This window comes from Schistocerca cancellata, chromosome 9 (genome assembly GCF_023864275.1).
Source record: "Schistocerca cancellata isolate TAMUIC-IGC-003103 chromosome 9, iqSchCanc2.1, whole genome shotgun sequence".
Taxonomy (NCBI): Eukaryota; Metazoa; Arthropoda; class Insecta; order Orthoptera; family Acrididae; genus Schistocerca; species Schistocerca cancellata.
Window position 1 is genome coordinate 497,806,431 of NC_064634.1, and position 18,390 is coordinate 497,824,820.

The following is an 18,390-nucleotide window of genomic DNA, read 5'->3' on the forward strand; positions in this document are numbered from 1 at the left end:
GAAGGAAGATGGGGAGACGGCCACGAAAGCCCCACTCATGGAGTTGATTGAGGATATGGCGGCGCCAAGTAGTGTCATACGCCTTATGAATGTCAAAGAAGACACCAAGACAATGCTGGTTACGTAGGAAGGCCTGCTGGATGGCCGCCTCAAGCAGGGTCAAATTGTCGATAGTGGAACGACATCGCCGAAAGCCACACTGAGAGGGGCTAAGGAGCTGCCTGGTCTCGAGCAGCCAAACCAGGCGACGGTTGACCATGCGTTCCAACGTCTTCCCGACACAGCTCGTCAAAGCAATACTGCGATAACTGCTGGGATGCGTTCGGTCCTTCCCCGGTTTGAGGAGAGGAATCAAAACCGCCTCCCTCCATGAGTCAGGGTATGTGCCGGATAACCATATCATATTTAAACAACTCAGGAGAACTTCCTTGGATGGCAGCAACAAGTGCTGCAGCATGCTGTACCGGATTTGATCATGACCAGGCGCAGTATCATGAGCCACAGACAGCGCCGAATCCAGTTCCCACATTGTGAAGGGGCAGTTGTAGGGTTCAGAATTTGGAGACCGGAAGTCCAAGTGACCCCTCTCGATGGCAGTTCGGTAGTGGCAGAAATCTGGATCACAGTTAATTGTGGCGGTAGATTCCGCAAAATGCATGGCCAGTGTCTGGGCAATGTCTCTCGGCGCCGTGAGGAGACATCCCTGATGCAGCAATGCCGTGACAGGTAGTGGGCTGCGTTGCCCAGAAATCCTCCTGATGGCTTCCCATACTTTCGTAGAATTAGTGGAGCGGGAGATGGAGTTCAAGAACAATTGCCATGACCGTCGTTTGCTCTCTTTAATCACTCGCCGCGCCTTGGCCCTTGCCACCCGAAAGGCCGCAAGATTGTCAGCTGAGGGACGGCACTTGAAGCAGCGCAGAGCTGCACGGCGGGCTCGGATGGCGGAGCGGCACTCAGTGGTCCACCAGGGGACAGGACGCCTCTTGGGATTACCGGATGACCGTGGAATGGACAATTCAGCAGCATGGGAGATCACGGCTGTAACATGGTCTACCCATTCGTGGACGCTGGCACGGTGTTCCAAAACAGCCAGTTGGCTGAAAAGCGTCCAGTCAGCTCTGCAGAGGTGCCACTGAGGCGGCACTGAAAATGCCACAGCCTCATCCAGGAGGCGAATCCAAAGGGGGAAGTGGTCACTAGAATGGAGGTCAGCAACAACCTCCCACAGAGCAGAAGCCGCGAGTGCTGGAGAGCAAAAGGAAAGGTCAATAGCCGACGACGACCCGGAAGCAGTACAAAAATGAGTGGGGTCACCAGAGTTGAGGATGCACAGTTCTTCAGACATCATGAGGCTTTCCAGAATGCGACCCCTGGGGCAAGTAGTCGGAGAGCCCCATAAGACATTATGAGCATTGAAGTCCCCCAGCAGAAGAAATGGGCGGGGGAGTTGGCTAATAAGGTCTGTGAGAGCCTCAGAGTCTATCACATCCTGAGGAGGTAAGTAGACTGAACAGACTGTGAGCCTCCGACCCACAAGAAGGTCAACTGCAACTGCTTGCAAGTCTGTAACGAGAGGGAGCTCAGATGAGGGGTGCAGGTCACGGACAAAAACCGCAACACCACCCTTTGCCCTTTGCCCCGTCAGATCATCTTTCCGATATACGGTATAGCCCCGTAAAGAAGGAGCATCAGTGGCCCGAAAATGTGTCTCTTGGAGACATAAGCACAAAGGGCCCTCTCGTACAAGGAGTTGTAATTCGGCCACATGCGTCCTGAACCCATTCAGGTTCCACTGTAATATGGGAGCCAGTGATTAGGGTGGCTGAACTTTCACCCTTCCTCTGGGCTTCGGAGGAGAGCCCGTACCCGCTGGAGATTTATTCCTGGGGCGAGAAGATCGCCCCCGGTCGACATCGATGTCCATCAGCTCCGATGACGACCCACGGGAGATGTCAGACAGTACGATGGCCTCGTCATCGGACCGACCCTGACTAGTCTCCTCAGGTGGCAAAACCTTCACCTTCGGCGTCTTTGTCTTGGAGGGCTTAGAATGCACAGCCTTGTCAACAGGTGGAACTTTACTCGCCTGGGCAGAAGGCGCCATAGGGGGAGAGGCAGGAAGTACCCCAATGTCAGCAACCACAGCCTTGTCCGACGTTGCAGGGAGAGCCGCAGGTTGCAAAACAACCGCAGCAGCACAAGTGCACTGGCAAACGCAGGTATTAGTGCTAACACTAGCAACCTCCGTTTGCGTAGCAACAGTGGCCATTTGTACCGGTTTCTTCAGAGCGGAAGCGAAAGACGTTGTAAACACAGGAGGTTGCATGGCCTTAAAGAGCTTCTTGGCCTCACCATAAGGGATGCGCTTAGATGTTTTAATCTCCTGTATCTTCCGTTCTTCGAGATAGATGGGGCAGACCCGGCTCCAGACAGGGTGACTCCCAGAGCAATTCACGCACTTCACAGGCGATGAACAATCGGCTCCTTCATGGGCAGGCTGACCACATTTACCACAAGTGGCTATCCCATTGCACCCCAACGTAGTATGCCCAAAGCGCTGACATTTAAAACAGCGCATGGGGTTGGGGAAATATGGCCTTACTGGCAACCGTAAGAACCCCGCTTTAACATGCTCTGGGAGTCTCGGGCAACTGAACGTGAGAATAAACGAGTCGGATTTGACTAGGTTCCCATCGACTCGTTTCATAATATGCTGCACGTCAACAATACCGTCATCAGCCCATTCAGATTTTAACTCATCTGTGGGGATATCCACCAAATCCCTACATGTCACAACACCCTTACTATAGTTCAGAGTGGAGTGGAGCTCGGTCTCGATAGCGTACTCTCCAAGACAGGTTGCCTTCCGAAGAGAAGCGACTTGACGGGAACTAGAAGTCTCAACTAACAGAGTCCCATTGCGAAGTCGCTTCACAGATTTAAGTGTTCCTGCAATCCCCTCAAGACCCTTGTGGATGTAAAAGGGAGAAACCCTCTCAAAGCTACCCTCCTTCCGTTTAATAATCAAAAACACATTCTGATTATCAGCATATGCTCTGTTACGACAGTCTGATAAATCTCGATCAACACCAGGCGCTGGAGGACTCCCAGCACGAAGTCGCTTTTTCGATTGGGTGTGTTTTCCTACCAGTGGCCCACCCAATCCACTGGTAGGGGGAAACGTAGAGGTCGAAGGGTCCATTGTGGTCCCACGAGCAGCTAGGGAACTAAAGGTCCGCTCAGACAGAGCCCTGCGTGCCTGAGTAAGCCTGATACAACTGGGGTGCGGCAGGTGCCCCAGAGGTTGCCCGCTTGCGACTGTTCCACCCCAACAGCCATGCATCTCATAGGCGCGGAGCACACCGGAAGATTGAGGGGTTTTTATAGAGGTTGTCCTACCTCGCAATCCAGGCGGTCAAGCCAAGATGACCATTCCCCGCAGCACACAACATTCCACCGCCGCGCCATACAGTGGTCGCTGAAGCATGTCCGGGGGTTACGGTGACAGGAAACTGGCGGCGCCGACCAGTCCCCAGCTCAGGACCCCGGGGTCGCCAAGCTCGTACTCAGCAAATGAATGCTGAGCCCCTGGTGGGGCATAATTATTTACGTGACTAGCTGGGGTATCCGGCTTCGCTCATGGAGTTGATATAACACTGTGTGGTAGTTGGAATAAAACGATAAACTTTAAAGTATAAGAGGTAAAAAAAAAATTCTTGAAAACAATACTTGTTAAACTACAAGAGCTAAAAAATTTTTATTGGAAACGTATTCTAACTATTTACAATACTTACCTATAAACAACATTTTTCATTTAGTTATCCGGGTATAAATGTACAAATCTTTCGAATTTTCTTCTCGAGAGAAGATTACGTATGGTTGACCGTGAGAGAAGCAGGAGTCTTTGAGGTTGATGCCGCAACATTTTAACGTTTGTCGTTGCCCTTTGTTAATTGTAAAACTATAGGCTAATTTGATTTGAAATTGCTGTCTTTTAAATTGGAACAGCAGTTCAGTAAAGATCAGTGATATTCTGGGGGTAAATAGTGTGTATTCTTCGTACTTTTCAGTCGTAAGTTCTGTTTCGAGGATGTTATTAGATAGTTGCTTGACAATCATCCTTGTTCCATTACGTAGTTTTTGTAAGTTGAGATTTCTGAATACTTTGGTCTGATACTTGCAAATAGTTTAGAAATTCTGTAGGGGAGTCCATACATCGTTCAATGTTTACCATTGTGTCGATCGATTTGTATATTCTCTCTTCACCGGGAATTTTCTTTTGAGTATTAAAGTTGATGTCATCGAAAATGTTGTTTTTAGTAGTCAAAATTGCCCTTTCAAATAGCCAGTCCGGATTGGTATAGTTGTGAACAATGTTTGGAAATCACTGATGAGGCCAGTCGTGTAGCCGTAGGGTATGTGCCTTCATCTGTTTGTAAAAGATACTTATCAAAACGTGCTGTTGTATCTACTACTGCTTTAGAAGTTCACCCCGTCCAGATGCTCTTAAAATTTTACATACCGGGTATTGTTCTTCGTCTATATTCAACAGTTGTTGTAGGGTGGAACGGGCAGTTCGTCCTCCTTCCACAAGAGTGGCTGCAATGCCGAATGATCCCAGTGCGAGTGCGATGTGTTCTTTAGCACGTATTTCCGCCACCACTAGATTTATTAGAAACGTTTCCCGGTGCCGCGAGCCGGCCGCTGTGTCCGAGCGGTTCTAGACGCTTCAGTCCGGAAACGCGCTGCTGCTACGGTCGCAGGTTCTAATCCTGTCCTTAGGTTAGTTGGGTTTAAGCAGTTCTAAGTCTAGGGGACTGATGACCTCAGATGTCAAGTCCCATCAACAGCGCTTAGAGCCATTTCAACCTGTGTCGCCCGATGCGTCCAGGTAAATAATTCCACCATTGCTGCTGTCGATCCGGTCCATGATAACGTTGTAAATTTGTTTTGATGCAATTGAGGAATGGTTTATTGTAAGCAAGTATTGAAGTATATCTTTGATGTTGCAGATTTTTTCCTTTGTAATTTCGAAGTTTGGCACACTGGCAGTATCTCTTCGTGTTGTTTGCATCCCACGTTGTACTAAGGCCTGCTTGTCTGCTGCTAAACATTTATCTCCTAGGCGAATGAGTGTTTCATTGAAGATGACGTCGTTGAATTCGATGATCAGTTACAAATGAGCTTGTCTGATGTGGTACAGTATGTCATCACTCATACTCTCTTTGAAGGAGTCTCACAGCTGTTTTGCCTCTTCTAGTGAAGATCTAGATCCTATTTTCGCCACAACATTTAAAAAATGATTATTGAAAATATTTTCAATTTCTGATTGTTTGTTAGTACACTTGCCATTGAGTTTTATGGCACTAAAGTCTTCCTGTGCTCTTGGTTGCCCTGTTTCCCTTTCAATGATATTCCAAATTGGTTTAATTTTATTATCAGAGTTACTGATCTCAGACATTATACACATGCTTCTGGACTTTTTAATAACTTTTCTTAGTAAAAAGTCCAGAAGTATGTTTATAATGTCTGAGATTAGTAACTCTGATAATAAAATTAAAGCAATTTGGAATATTATTGAAAGGGAAACAGGGCAACCAAGAGCACAGGAAGACTTTAGTGCCATAAAACTGAATGACAAGTGTACTAACAAACAATCAGAAATTGAAAATATTTTCAATAATCATTTTTTAAATGTTGTGGCGAAAATAGGATCTAGATCTTCACTAGAAGAGGCAAGGCTACTAATAGAAGAGGCCATACCTGTGCAGTTTGAAACAACTGTAATTCCACCAACCTCTCCCTCTGAAATCAGTAAAATAATAAACTCACTGAAAAGTAAAAGCTCTTTCGGAATTGATGGCATTTCCAGCAAGGTACTTACAGCTTGTTCCCCACAGATAAGTAGGATTCTCAGCCACGTATGTAATAGCTCTTTGGAGCAGGGTGTTTTCCCTGATAGACTGAAATATGCCATTGTAATACCATTGCATAAAAAGGGGGATACGTCGGATGTCAACAACTACCGCCCAATCTCTCTTCTGACAGCTCCGTCAAAAATTTTTGAGAAAGTAATGTATTCAAGAGTAGCCTCCCATATTTGTAAAAATAAAGTACTAACAAAATGTCAGTTTGGTTTTCAGAAAGGTTTTTCAACAGAAAATGCTATATACGCTTTCACTTATCAAATATTAAATGCTCTGAATAACCGGACATCACCCATTGGTATTTTTTGTGAGCTCTCAAAGACCTTTGATTGTGTAAATCATGGAATTCTTTCAGATAAGCTAAATCATTATGGTTTGAGTGGGGCAGTGCACAAATGGTTTAATTCATACTTAACTGGAACAATGCAGAAAAATGAAATAAGTGGTTCATGTAATGTTAAAACAACATCTGATTCCTCAAACTGGGGGCTATCAAGTATGGGGTCCCACAGGGTTTGGTCTTAGGTCCTTTTCTGTTCTTGATATACATTAATGACTTACCATTCCACATTGATGAAGATGCAAAGTTAGTTCTTTTTGCTGATGATACAAGTATAGTAATAACATCCAAAAACCAAGAACTAAGTGATGTAATTGTAAATGATGTTTTTCACAAAATTATTAAGTGGTTCTCAGCAAACGAACTCTCTTTAAATTTTGATAAAACACAGTATATACAGTTCTGTACAGTAAATGGCACAACTCCAGCAATAAATATAGACTTTGAACAGAAGTCTGTAGCTAAGGTAGAATTTTCAAAATTTTTAGGTGTGTCCATTGATGAGAGGTTAAGCTGGAAACAACACATTGATGGTCTGCTGAAACGTCTGAGTTCACCTACGTATGCTATTAGGGTTATTGCAAATTTTGGTGATAAGAATCTCAGTAAATTAGCTTACTATGCCTACTTTCATTCAATGCTTTCGTATGGCATCATATTCTGGGGTAATTCATCGTTGAGTAGAAAAGTACTCATTGCTCCAAAACGTGTAATCAGAATAATTGCTGGAGCCCACCCACGGTCATCCTGCAGACATCTATTTAAGGATCTAGGGATCCTCACAGTAACCTCACAGTATATATATTCACTTATGAAATTTGTTGTTAATAGTCCAACCCAGTTTAAAAGTAATAGCAGTGTGCATAGCTATATCACCAGGAGAAAGCATGATCTTTACTATGCAGGGTTAAATCTGACTTTGGCACAGAAAGAGGTAAATTATGCTGGTCACCTACCAAACAGCATCAAAAGCCTGACAGATAGCCCACTAACATTTAAAAATAAAAGAATTTCTAGAAGACAACTCCTTCTACTCATTGGCTGAAGTTTTAGATATAAATGAAGGGAAAAAAACCTTAAACATTAGTGTCATGCAATATTTTGTGTAATGTAATATCTTGCACCGACATCTTTTATTAACCTGACACGTTCCACATCATTACGAAGTGTCGTATTCATGATCTATGGAACAAGTATTAATCTAATCTAATCTGAGTAACATGTTGTTAGAATTATGGCGAATAAGTCTCTCATTTATTCAGCAGTAGCTGTGAGTGAGACTTCTTGTAGTGTTAATTCCCAGTGCCCCCCTTCTTGCAACGGTGTACCGTAGGTCTCTAGAAGAGCGTAGCGTTCCAAAAGATTGGAAAAGGGGCACAGGTCATCCCCGTTTTCATGAAGGGACGTCGAACAGATGTGCAGAACTATAGACCTATATATATAACGTCGATCAGTTGTAGAATTTTGGAACACGTATTAAGTTCGAGTATAATGACTCTTCCGGAGACTAGAAATCTAGTCTGTAGAAATCACCATGGGTGAAACCCAGCTCGCGCTATTCGTCCACGAGACTCAGAGGGCCATAGACATGGTTTCCCAGGTAGATGCCGTGTTTCTTGACTTCCGCAAGGCGTTTGATACAGTTCCCACAGTCGTTTAATGAGCAAAATAAGAGCATATGGACTATTAGACCAATTGTGTGATTGGATTGAAGAGTTCCTAGATAACAGAACGCAGCACGTCATTCTCAATGGAGAGAAGTCTTCCGAAGTAAGAATGATTTCATGTGTGCTGCACGGGAGTGTCGTAGGACCGTTGCTATTCACAATATATATAAATGACCTTGTGGATAACATCGGAAGTTCACTGAGGCTTTTTACGGATGATGCTGTAGATCCCTGGAGTTACTAAAAGGTTTCAGATAGATTATATAATGGAAAGGCAGAGATTTAGGAACCAGATTTTAAATTGTAAGACATTTCCAGGGGCAGATGTGGACTCTGACAACAATCTATTGGTTATGAACTGTAAATTAAAACTGAAGAAACTGCAAACAGGTGGGAATTTAAGGAGATGGGACCTGGTTAAACTGACTAAACCAGAGGCTGTACAGAGTTTCATGTAGAGCATAAGAGAACAATTGACAGGAATGGAGGAAAGAAATACAGTAGAAGAAGAATGGGTAGCTTTGAGGAATGAAATAGTGCAGGCAGCAGAGGATCAAGTAGGTACAAAGACGAGGGCTAGTAGAAATCCTTGGGTAACAGAATAAATATTGAATTTAATTGATGAAAGGAGAAAATACAAAAATGCAGTAAATGAAGCAGGCAAAAAGGAATACAAACGTCTTAAAAATGAGATCGACAGGAAGTGCAAAATGGCTAAGCAGGGATGGCTAGAGGACAAATGTAAGGATGTAGAGGCTTATCTCACGAGGGGTAAGATAGATACTGCCTACAGGAAAATTAAAGAGTCCTTTGGACAAAAAAGAACCTCTTGCATGAATATCAAGAGCTCAGATGGAAACCCAGTTCTAAACATAGAAGGGAAAGCAAAAAGGTGGAAGGAGTATATAGAGGGTCTATACAGGGGCGATGTCCTTGAGGACAATATTATGGAAATGGAAGAGGAGGTAGATGAAGATGAAATGGGAGATATGATACTACGTGAAGAGTTTGACAGAGCACTGATAGACCTAAGTCGAAACAAGGACCTGGGAGTAGACAACATTCTATTAAAACTACTGACAGCCTTAGGAGAGCCAGTCCTGACAAAACTCTACCATCTGATGAGCAAGATGTATGAGACAGGCGGAATACCCTCAGACTTCAAGAAGAATATAGTAATTCCAATCCCAATGAAAGCAGGTGTTGTCAGATGTGAAAACTGCCGAACTATCAGTTTAATAAGTCACAGCTGCAAAATACAAACGCGAATTCTTTACAGACTTATGTTAAAACTGGTAGAAGCTGACCTCGGGGAAGATCAGTTTGGATTCCGTAGAAATGTTGGAACACTTGAGGCAACACTGACCCTACGACTTATCTTAGAAGGAAGATTAAAGAAAGGCAAACCTACGTTTCTAGCATTTGTAGCTTTGGGAAAACTTTTGACAATGTTGACTGGAATACTCTGTTTCAAATTCTGAAGGTGGCAGGGGTAAAATACAGGGAGCGAAAGGCTATTTACAATTTGTACAGAAACCAGAGGGCAGTTATAAGAGTCAAGGGACGTGAAAGGGAAGCAGTGGTTGGGAAGGGAGTGAGACAGGGTTGTAGCCTCTCCCCGATGCTATTCAATCTGTATATTGAGCAAGCAGTAATGGAAACAAAAGAAAAGTTGGGAATAGATATTAAAATCCATGGAGAAGAAATAAAAACTTTGAGATTCGCCGATGACATTGTAATTCTGTCAGAGACAGCAAAGGACTTGGAAGAGCAGTTGAACGGAATGGACAGTGTCTTGAAAGGAGGGTATAAGATGAACATCAACAAAAGCAAAACGAGGATAATGGAATGTAGTCGAATTAAATCGGGTGATGCTGAGAGAATTAGATTAGGAAATGAGGCACTTAAAGTAGTAAAGAAGTTTTGCTATTTGGGGAGCAAAATAACTGATGATGGTCGAAGTAGAGAGGATGTAAAATGTAGACTGGCAATGGCAAGGAAAGCGTTTCTGCAGAAGTAGAATTTGTTAATATCGAGTATAGATTTAAGTGTCAGGAAGTCGTTTCTGAAAGTATTTTATGGAGTGTAGCCATTTATGGAAGTGAAACATGGACGATAAATAGTTTAGACAAGAAGAGAATAGAAGCTTTCGAAATGTGGTGCTACAGAAGAATGCTGAAGATTAGATGGGTAGATCACATAACTAATGAGGAGGTATTGAATAGAATTGGGGAGAAGAGGAGTTTGTGGCACAACTTGACTAGAACAAGGGATCGGTTGGTAGGACGTGTTCTGAGGCGTCAAGGGATCACCAATTTGGTACTGGAGGGCAGCGTGGAGGGTAAAAATCGTATAGGGAGACCAAGAGATGAATACACTAAGCAGATTCAGAAGGATGTAGGTTGCTGTAGGTACTGGGAGATGAAGAAGCTTGCACAGGATAGAGTAGCATGGAGAGCTGCATGAGACCAGTCTCAGGACTGAAGACCACAACAACAACAACAATCATAAATTGATGGAATAAATGGAGGGTGTTGAGAATGTAATTTTGTGTTTCATTGTCTATGATCATTAAGCGGTAAGCATGGAACTCCTTGGAGGTGACGTTTTTGTTTGTTTCTACGTCTGTTTCAGGTTGGATTTGTTTCACATTAAAACGATATCCGTCCTCTCAGTGCAGAAATATTAACGGATATTTGAATGCATCTTATGAACGGCGTGTCCCTGCAATGAGTTGTAGTCCTCCTCTTCTTCTTTGTACAGTTATATCACGTCTTGTGTTTTCATTGTCCACAGTTACGAAGGCGACTTCGTCTATCTGAGGTACATTAAATCGACGGACGTTCGCGTTCTCCAGTTGGTCTTTTGTCGACTTGAATTATAACCTTATAGTCATCAGAAATCATTCGATCTAGAGCTCTTTTAAATGTGTGAATCAGTTGATCGTATTTTTGTAAGATCTCTGTATGTCTTGGACTGCTACTGTGTCAATTCACTGATATCTGTGTGTCACTGATCAATATCTGTTTCTTCATTCCCGATGATACATGCTTGCGGAAATTTATGGTCTTCGTTGGGTAGTGGTAGTAATCATCCCATGTTGTGATAGATTTATCCTTGGATGGAAGAAATATCTCTGTTAGTGTTGATCGATGTGACACCGGAAGAAGTTATTTGGAAGCAGGCGTTGTATGCTTTTACATTTTGAAGAAAGTGTTTTGACTCTGGAGTTTCTCCGGCCATGTAACATAAAAATTCCCGAGGAAGTGCTTCCAGTGGTGGTAATCGAATTTTTCCCATCATGCAACAGAACCCTTATGTTCCTCTACTGAATTTTTTCATGTTGCAAAACTGGCAGATATCCATTTTTCCGATTACGACTTGTTTTTGTTTGCCGTATTCTCTCGCCGTGTAGTTCATTTGTTAGGTTGCACTGTTTACTTGTCCTCGTCGGCGCTTCTCGTGGGTTGATATTTTCATGGGTGGTTTGACTTCGCATTCTTTTATAATTAGACTGTGTCGCAATTCTTGATTCTTCAGTTCTTTCATTTCGTTGTTCTTCGGTTTCTCTGCTTCTCACGACGCTCATTCCCCTTCGTTGGGAACTTAAACGTACTTCGCGCTCTTCGTCTGTCTCGTTTTTTCACTGTTCTTTTTGTTTTCATCGTTTTGCTTCACAGCTGGTAAGATACTCTCCTGTCTTACGTTTAGACATTGTCTAAAATATAAATCAAAGCAACTTAATACTAACAAATCCACTAAGTACACTTTAAACATGTATTAAACTTTATTTTCGATTTACATTCAGTCACTATATCACTTTGACTACTCACACTTCGCTGTTTGCTTTTATTCACTCACTGCACTACTTTTTCGGTTCCTCCTGATAAGAAACTGACGTTCGAACCCACGACGGGTCATGGGCAACCCCACCAGTGGCGAATTCCACAACATACCAAAAAGACTTCGAATGGTCCGCAATGTTTCAGAACGTTCCACAAGACTTGAAAGTGTTCTGAAATGTTCCACAATGATATGGGATGTTCCCGAACATTTTGGAATATTCCCGAATGTTCCGGACTGTTACCGGACATTCCAGAACATACCGGATCATTGTGGAACATTCCGGAAGATTCTGGAATGTTGTGAATGTTGTGGAATGCTACCCAATGTTATGGAATGTTCTCGAATACTCTCCAATGTTCTGGAATGTTGCAGAAATTTCTAGAGGGCATAACTTCCCGACATTATATATTCAAAAACACGCACTTCAGGTAAAAATAGGAACCTTCTTCATGGATGGGGGATAGATGGCTACCACACTATATAACTCCCTTGGTCGTACCTGGAGTTTCTGAGTTTCAGCGGCACAAGCATTGTACACTTACTTTTATAATATAGATTGATTTCTTTCTGAAAAGTGTATATTGTTGTCTGAATATTGCCGTACTTTGTTTCCATGCGCCATTGAAACTTCAAACACGTGTAATCGCTAGCAATAACTCGTATTTTTTCCCATAGTTTTTGTTATAATTTGTGACAATTGGAGGCATGTCCGATGAAACAGTGAATGACAGTTTTTGGGTATGTCAGTATGACGCAGTGTCATCTCTGTCTGATAACGTGAACAGTACCCGTTGTTTCCTCGAGTTCGCCTAACAAACTGAGGATGCTCGAAGACGACTGTCAAATATTATGTGCACTGAGAGCGGAATACAGGAACAGATCTGTAAAAGACTGACAGATCCTCACAATTACGTTTCAGAAACAAAACTAACGTTTTTTCTCAGTCGCGGATGGATGTAGCATAACGTCGCAGAACTGTAAAATTTAACGAACGGCATGCACAAGTCAGGCTGTAGCAATTAACATTGGTATGTGACTAGAATAATTACAGTGCTGAGAAGCTGTTGATAAAGGCGTATCAAGTATGAAAATTATTAGGAAATTAAGGTGGTAGACTCAAGATCACTGGTGTTCCTTTCAGAATGTTACCTTACATATTGCAAAAGAATCACTAGTACTTCATCAAATGAAAGAAGTCAGGCATATATACATAGGATGAATGTCTGAAACCAACAAAATGAAAACTGTGAAACTCTTTAAGCCGCATTGTTAAATTTTTACTCAGTGGGCTGGAAATCGTAAGACACATTTAGTTAGGACATTGAGACATAGCAGCTTTATAGGAGGCAAATGGCGGTAGTCAGAACAGAAGACAGATCAAATTTGCAAATATAATTGAAGGTGTCAGCCATAGGTGCAGTCTTTCACCCTTTATGTTCTGTATTTATACTGAAGATACATTTTATTTGTCAAGGTCCGTTTTGTTCACACATATTTTACATTTCAATATCACCGGTCTCGGTTACTGCCATCTTCAGGTCATAAAATTTTCTGATGAAGGTATCAACGCCAAAATCTATACATGTAAGTACATAGTCAGTACCTACATGTATAGATTTTGAAGTTGATACATTTATCAGAGCATTTTATGGTCTGAAGATGGCAGTAGCCGAAACCGGTGACGTTGAAATGCAAAATTTATGTGATCAAGATTGACCTTTACAGATAAAGTGCCACGATATGATCACGGACTCATTTACAGACTTTATGTCTTCAATTGATGAAGACAGATTTAGCCATTGTAAAGACACATCTACTGAGACAATAACTGTACACTGGGAGAACATAAATGCTTTAAATTGTAGACGATTTATATGTGTTAGTTGATCTAAGCACAGCTCTCAAAAAGCAACAAAAGATGTGTAGCAAAACACCAATAGCAGCAAACGCACGTACGAGTGCAGAATATAAAGACACAAAAATCCTCCGATTTGCCCCACACACACGGCTCGCTGCCAGGACTGAGAGACTGGATCCGATGTTCGGGGCCCGCACGTTACAATAACGGGAAAACGACGGACCGCATCCGCCAAAAATACCCACCGAACTGGCCCGTGGTTCTGGTCCGGCGCAGAAATCTGCTACTATGCGGCCGGACAACGGAGCGTGAACCTTTGACACCGCCAGCCACTCGTGATGGCGAAACATCTGGAAAATCATTAAAGAGACGAGGGGCAAAGGTCACGAGACGTGACCCAAAATGTAATATATCGACAAGGGGCCACGGAAGCAACAACAATTTTGCATTCCTATATTGGTTAATATGAAACAGGCGAAATACCCTCAGACTTCAAGAAGAATATAATAATTCCAATCCCAAAGAAAGCAGGTGTTGACAGATGTGAAAATTACCGAACTATCAGTTTAATAAGCCACAGCTGCAAAATACTAACACGAATTCTTTAAGGGCGAATGGAAAAACTAGTAGAAGCCGACCTCGGGGAAGATCAGTTTGGATTCCGTAGAAATACTGGAACACGTGAGGCAATACTGACCCTACGACTTATCTTAAAAGGAAGATTAAAGAAAGGCAAACCTACGTTTCTAGCATTTCTAGACTTAGAGGAAACTTTTGACAATGTTGACTGGAATACTGTCTTTCAAATTCTGAAGGTAGCAGGAGTAAAATACAGGGAGCGAAACGCTATTTATAATTTGTACAGAAATCAGATGGCAGTTATAAGAGTCGAGGGACATGAAAGGGAAGCAGTGGTTGGGAAGGGAGTGAGACAGGGTTGTAGCCTCTCCCCGATGTTATTCAATCTGTATATTGAGCAAGCAGTAAAGTAAACAAAAGAAAAATTCGGAGTAGGTATTAAAATCCATGGAGAAGAAATAAAAACTTTGACGTTCGCCGATGACATTGTAATTCTGTCAGAGACAGCAAAGGACTTGGAAGAGCAGTTGAACGGAATGGATGGTGTCTTGAAGGGAGGATACAAGATGAACATCAACAAAAGCAAAACGAGGATAATGGAATGTAGTCGAATTAAGTCGGGTGATGTTGAGGGTATTAGATTAGGAAATGAGACACTTAAAGTAGTAAAGCAGTTTCGTTATTTGGGGAGCAAAATAACTGATGATGGTCGAAGTAGAGAGGATGTAAAATGTAGACTGGCAATGGCAAGGAAAGCGTTTCTGAAGAAGAGAATTTTGTTAACATCGAGTATAGATTTAAGTGTCAGGAAGTCATTTCTGAAAGTATTTGTATGGAGGGTAGCCATGTATGGAAGTGAAACATGGACGGTAAATAGTTTGTACAAGAAGAGAATAGAAGCTTTCGAAATGTGGTGCTACAGAAGAATGCTGAAGATTAGATGGGTAGATCACATAACTAATGAGGAGGTATTGAATAGGATTGGGGAGAAGAGAAGTTTGTGGCACAACTTGACCAGAAGAAGGGATCGTTTGGTAGGACATGTTCTGAGGCATCAAGGGATCACCAATTTAGTATTGGAGGGCAGTGTAGAGGCTAAAAATCGTAGGGGGAGACCAAGAGATGAATACACTAAGCAGATTCAGAAGGATGTAGGTTGCAGTAGGTACTGGGAGATGAAGATGTTCGTACAGGATAGAGTACCATGGAGAGCTGCATCAAACCAGTCTCAGGACTGAAGACAACAACATATTGGTTAATGCTATTCGTGAGTGTGCTTTCTAAATATGACTAAGTTACCTAGAAAGGCAGCTGATACTTTGAAAAAACAGCTGCTGCTTTCTCATTTATGTTTCAAACTTGCTGTTTATCATCTGATATATCTTAATGTTTGTATGATTAGTTTTCAATCCTTGAATGTAGGTAATGAGATCTTAATTTTCTTTTCAAGGACATCTTCAACTTTTGTAGTCGTGTCTTCCTCAGTTGCGTGTAATATTACGGTATATTGATAAGATGCCTTGCACAAAATAAAGGCGAAAACTAAAATTGTGTTTTACTCAGTTGCTGTCAGACGGTCCATTAAGTAAAAATTATCAACATACCGCTCCTTTCAAGGGTTTCCCAATTTCTGCCATTTGTTAGGTGGAACCTTGTTACACACATTTGCCCCAGAATACATAACAGCACTCTGAATACTAGAATAGGAAGCAAAGCCTACACGAAAATTATTTTTGTGTCCACCATTGTGACTTTGTACATCACTGTTCACCTAAAACCGATTGTCATTATCAGTAACAAAAACAATTTAGGAGTAAATATACTGGGAAGTGGGTGTATGAATTCCATAATCCTTAAAATAACTCTACGAAGCATGCGGTTAATTAGTTCATACAATATTCCTGGTGCTCGCTTCTGCTGGAGAAAAACTTTATTTACCTTGGGTGGAATGCACAGAAGATAACTCCAGCAAAATAAGTCAACACCCTTGTCATTAGGTCAGCACAATGAGATACATCTCTAAGGGCAAAATATCCTGAAGTGAGCTCCTTGATTACTTTAGCCAAGTGTTGACTACATTTTAACTTGTAATCGAGTTGGAAGCTAAGGCATTTTCATAAAGTTGTATAACTAAATTGTCTGCGGAATTTGCATTAGTGTCCCCTATTGGTACTGGCCTGAGGATGTGTGTAACACCCGATTTGAACAAATAATTACTGAGTCCACAAACAAATGCTTAATTTAGAGCAACAGACATCTACAAAGGACCCATGTTAGTTATACTACACATTCCTCATATGGATTTACAAAACAGTAAAAGTGAAGTAAGTACAAACGAGTACACCAATTAATTAATATCAAGGTTGCCAAAACCAATAAAACAGTATCAAATGACATACTTTTAATTTTATCGGTTCCACCTTCAAAAATTATTGAAACTATGAACGCAATGGATAGTTTCACTCTTGAAAGAAACATTTACAGACGGGAGGAAAATGCAGTAGTATAATCAGAAAAAGCAGCGTTCATAAAAAAAATACCAGCTTACCTTACAAAACGCATACTGAGAAACGAATGTTCACGTAGTCATGGTTTATCAGTGAAAGAGCAATCGATAGGGTTAATACATTAGATGGTTTACAGAGAACGGCAGCAACACCCGTAGTGAAACAATTTTCCTTTCTCGGAGGGATCCAAACAGTCGACAGTAGTTGAGATGAAGAAGAAGAAAAAAGTTAGAGTCTTGCAAAAGGAGAACTAAAATACAGATATTAAGTGGGTTAAGGGTCATGTAGGCATGTATGAAAATGAATTTGCAGATCAGCTGGCCAAAGAGACATCTGCGATATAAGAGGAGGTTTTCTACATCAAACGTCGCAGATCCTGCGTCAAACATATTGCGAAAAGCAGATCTGGAAGTATTGTAGAATGTGTAGTAGCAACCCACAAAGAGAATAATTACAAAAAAATGCTTTCGATAGGTACACCTGATGCTGACTATTAAATTACAAATCTGTCCTAACTTCACGGTAATGATAAAGGGGTTCCAAAAAATGAAGACTTTTCTGATACGCTAAGAAAAACCTGCGTTGCTCTGTGTATACGAATTGGAGGTAATTAAATTGTGTATCAGCTTCACTGCTGTGAGCTTGGACAGAAAAGGGAACACAGTACTGAAAACTGTAATAATGGAGAGCGACAACAACATTAGATACCAAGAGTGAAATATCAAAACGGATTTTAGAGGATTTCGATTCCATCGAATTTCTAAATGTAAGAATTTCACTCACCTATTTGCTGAAAAAACACAAAAGTAATTCTAGGACAGTAAGAACCATAGCGTAATCAATGCGATATTCGCAATAACTTTTCTGTATCTAGAACAATGGTCACAATGAAGTGCATCAATACATTCAGGATTACGCTTTGCAATAGAACACTGAAATCAAATAAAAGAAATCCTTGGGGAACTGAACATAAGTAAATTGGAAGTTAGTTGACTTACATGCGGCAGAATACCGAAACGAATATCGCTGACCTGACACTCGCACAGTTTAATCAGAAAGTAAATTACCTTTCGTAACAGTTTTCTGATGCGAGCGAATGGGATTCACATTGCTGTTCTCTGGAGGGACTGTTTTATATATGATCGCGCACTCTGCAGCGTAATGATGATGAGTGTGTGTGTGTGTGTGTGTGTGTGTGGGGAAGGAGGGGGGATCTGCTGCAAAACAGTGACTGTGCTCGCTGCAACGCGTGTCTCTGTCGTCCCATCAGCGAAGGCCACAGTTTATGATAACGAATGCTCCGGGCCTCAAGCAAGAATTACGGCGCTAGAAACAGCTGTTCAAACAGTGTCAAATTTTGAATGTCAACTGCTACCTGAACATTTTCTGACAACGTGGACACTTGATCTTAAGAAATACTTACGATGTCACAGTCTATGCCTTCTGCATGAATGAAGATAAAAACTTTTGTTGCATTTCAGTTCGCGCATCGATACTGAGTGTTTAGCTCGGCGCCAGTTGTAAGTTTCCGGTTCGTGTAGCTTCCGGTAGGGCTCTGCCTTACTCGGCTAAGTCGCTCGCTATCTCGATCGTCACACAACGTGCGCCGAGTCTGGATCCAAACCTACATCTACATGTTAAGTGCCTGGCAGAGGGTTCATCA

At 42.0% G+C, this 18,390-nt stretch overlaps 1 protein-coding gene across 1 annotated transcript in view; it reads right to left on the bottom strand.

Annotated features, from left to right (window-relative positions):
• LOC126101026 (cytochrome P450 6k1-like) overlaps positions 1-17,856 on the bottom strand; it is a 99,364-nt gene extending 81,508 nt beyond the window's left edge. Inside the window, exon 1 of the mRNA XM_049911691.1 lies at positions 17,726-17,856. The gene's annotated coding sequence lies outside the window, so the exon portion shown is untranslated. The remainder of the gene's footprint in view (positions 1-17,725) is intronic.
• Between the last annotated feature and the right edge of the window lie 534 nt (positions 17,857-18,390).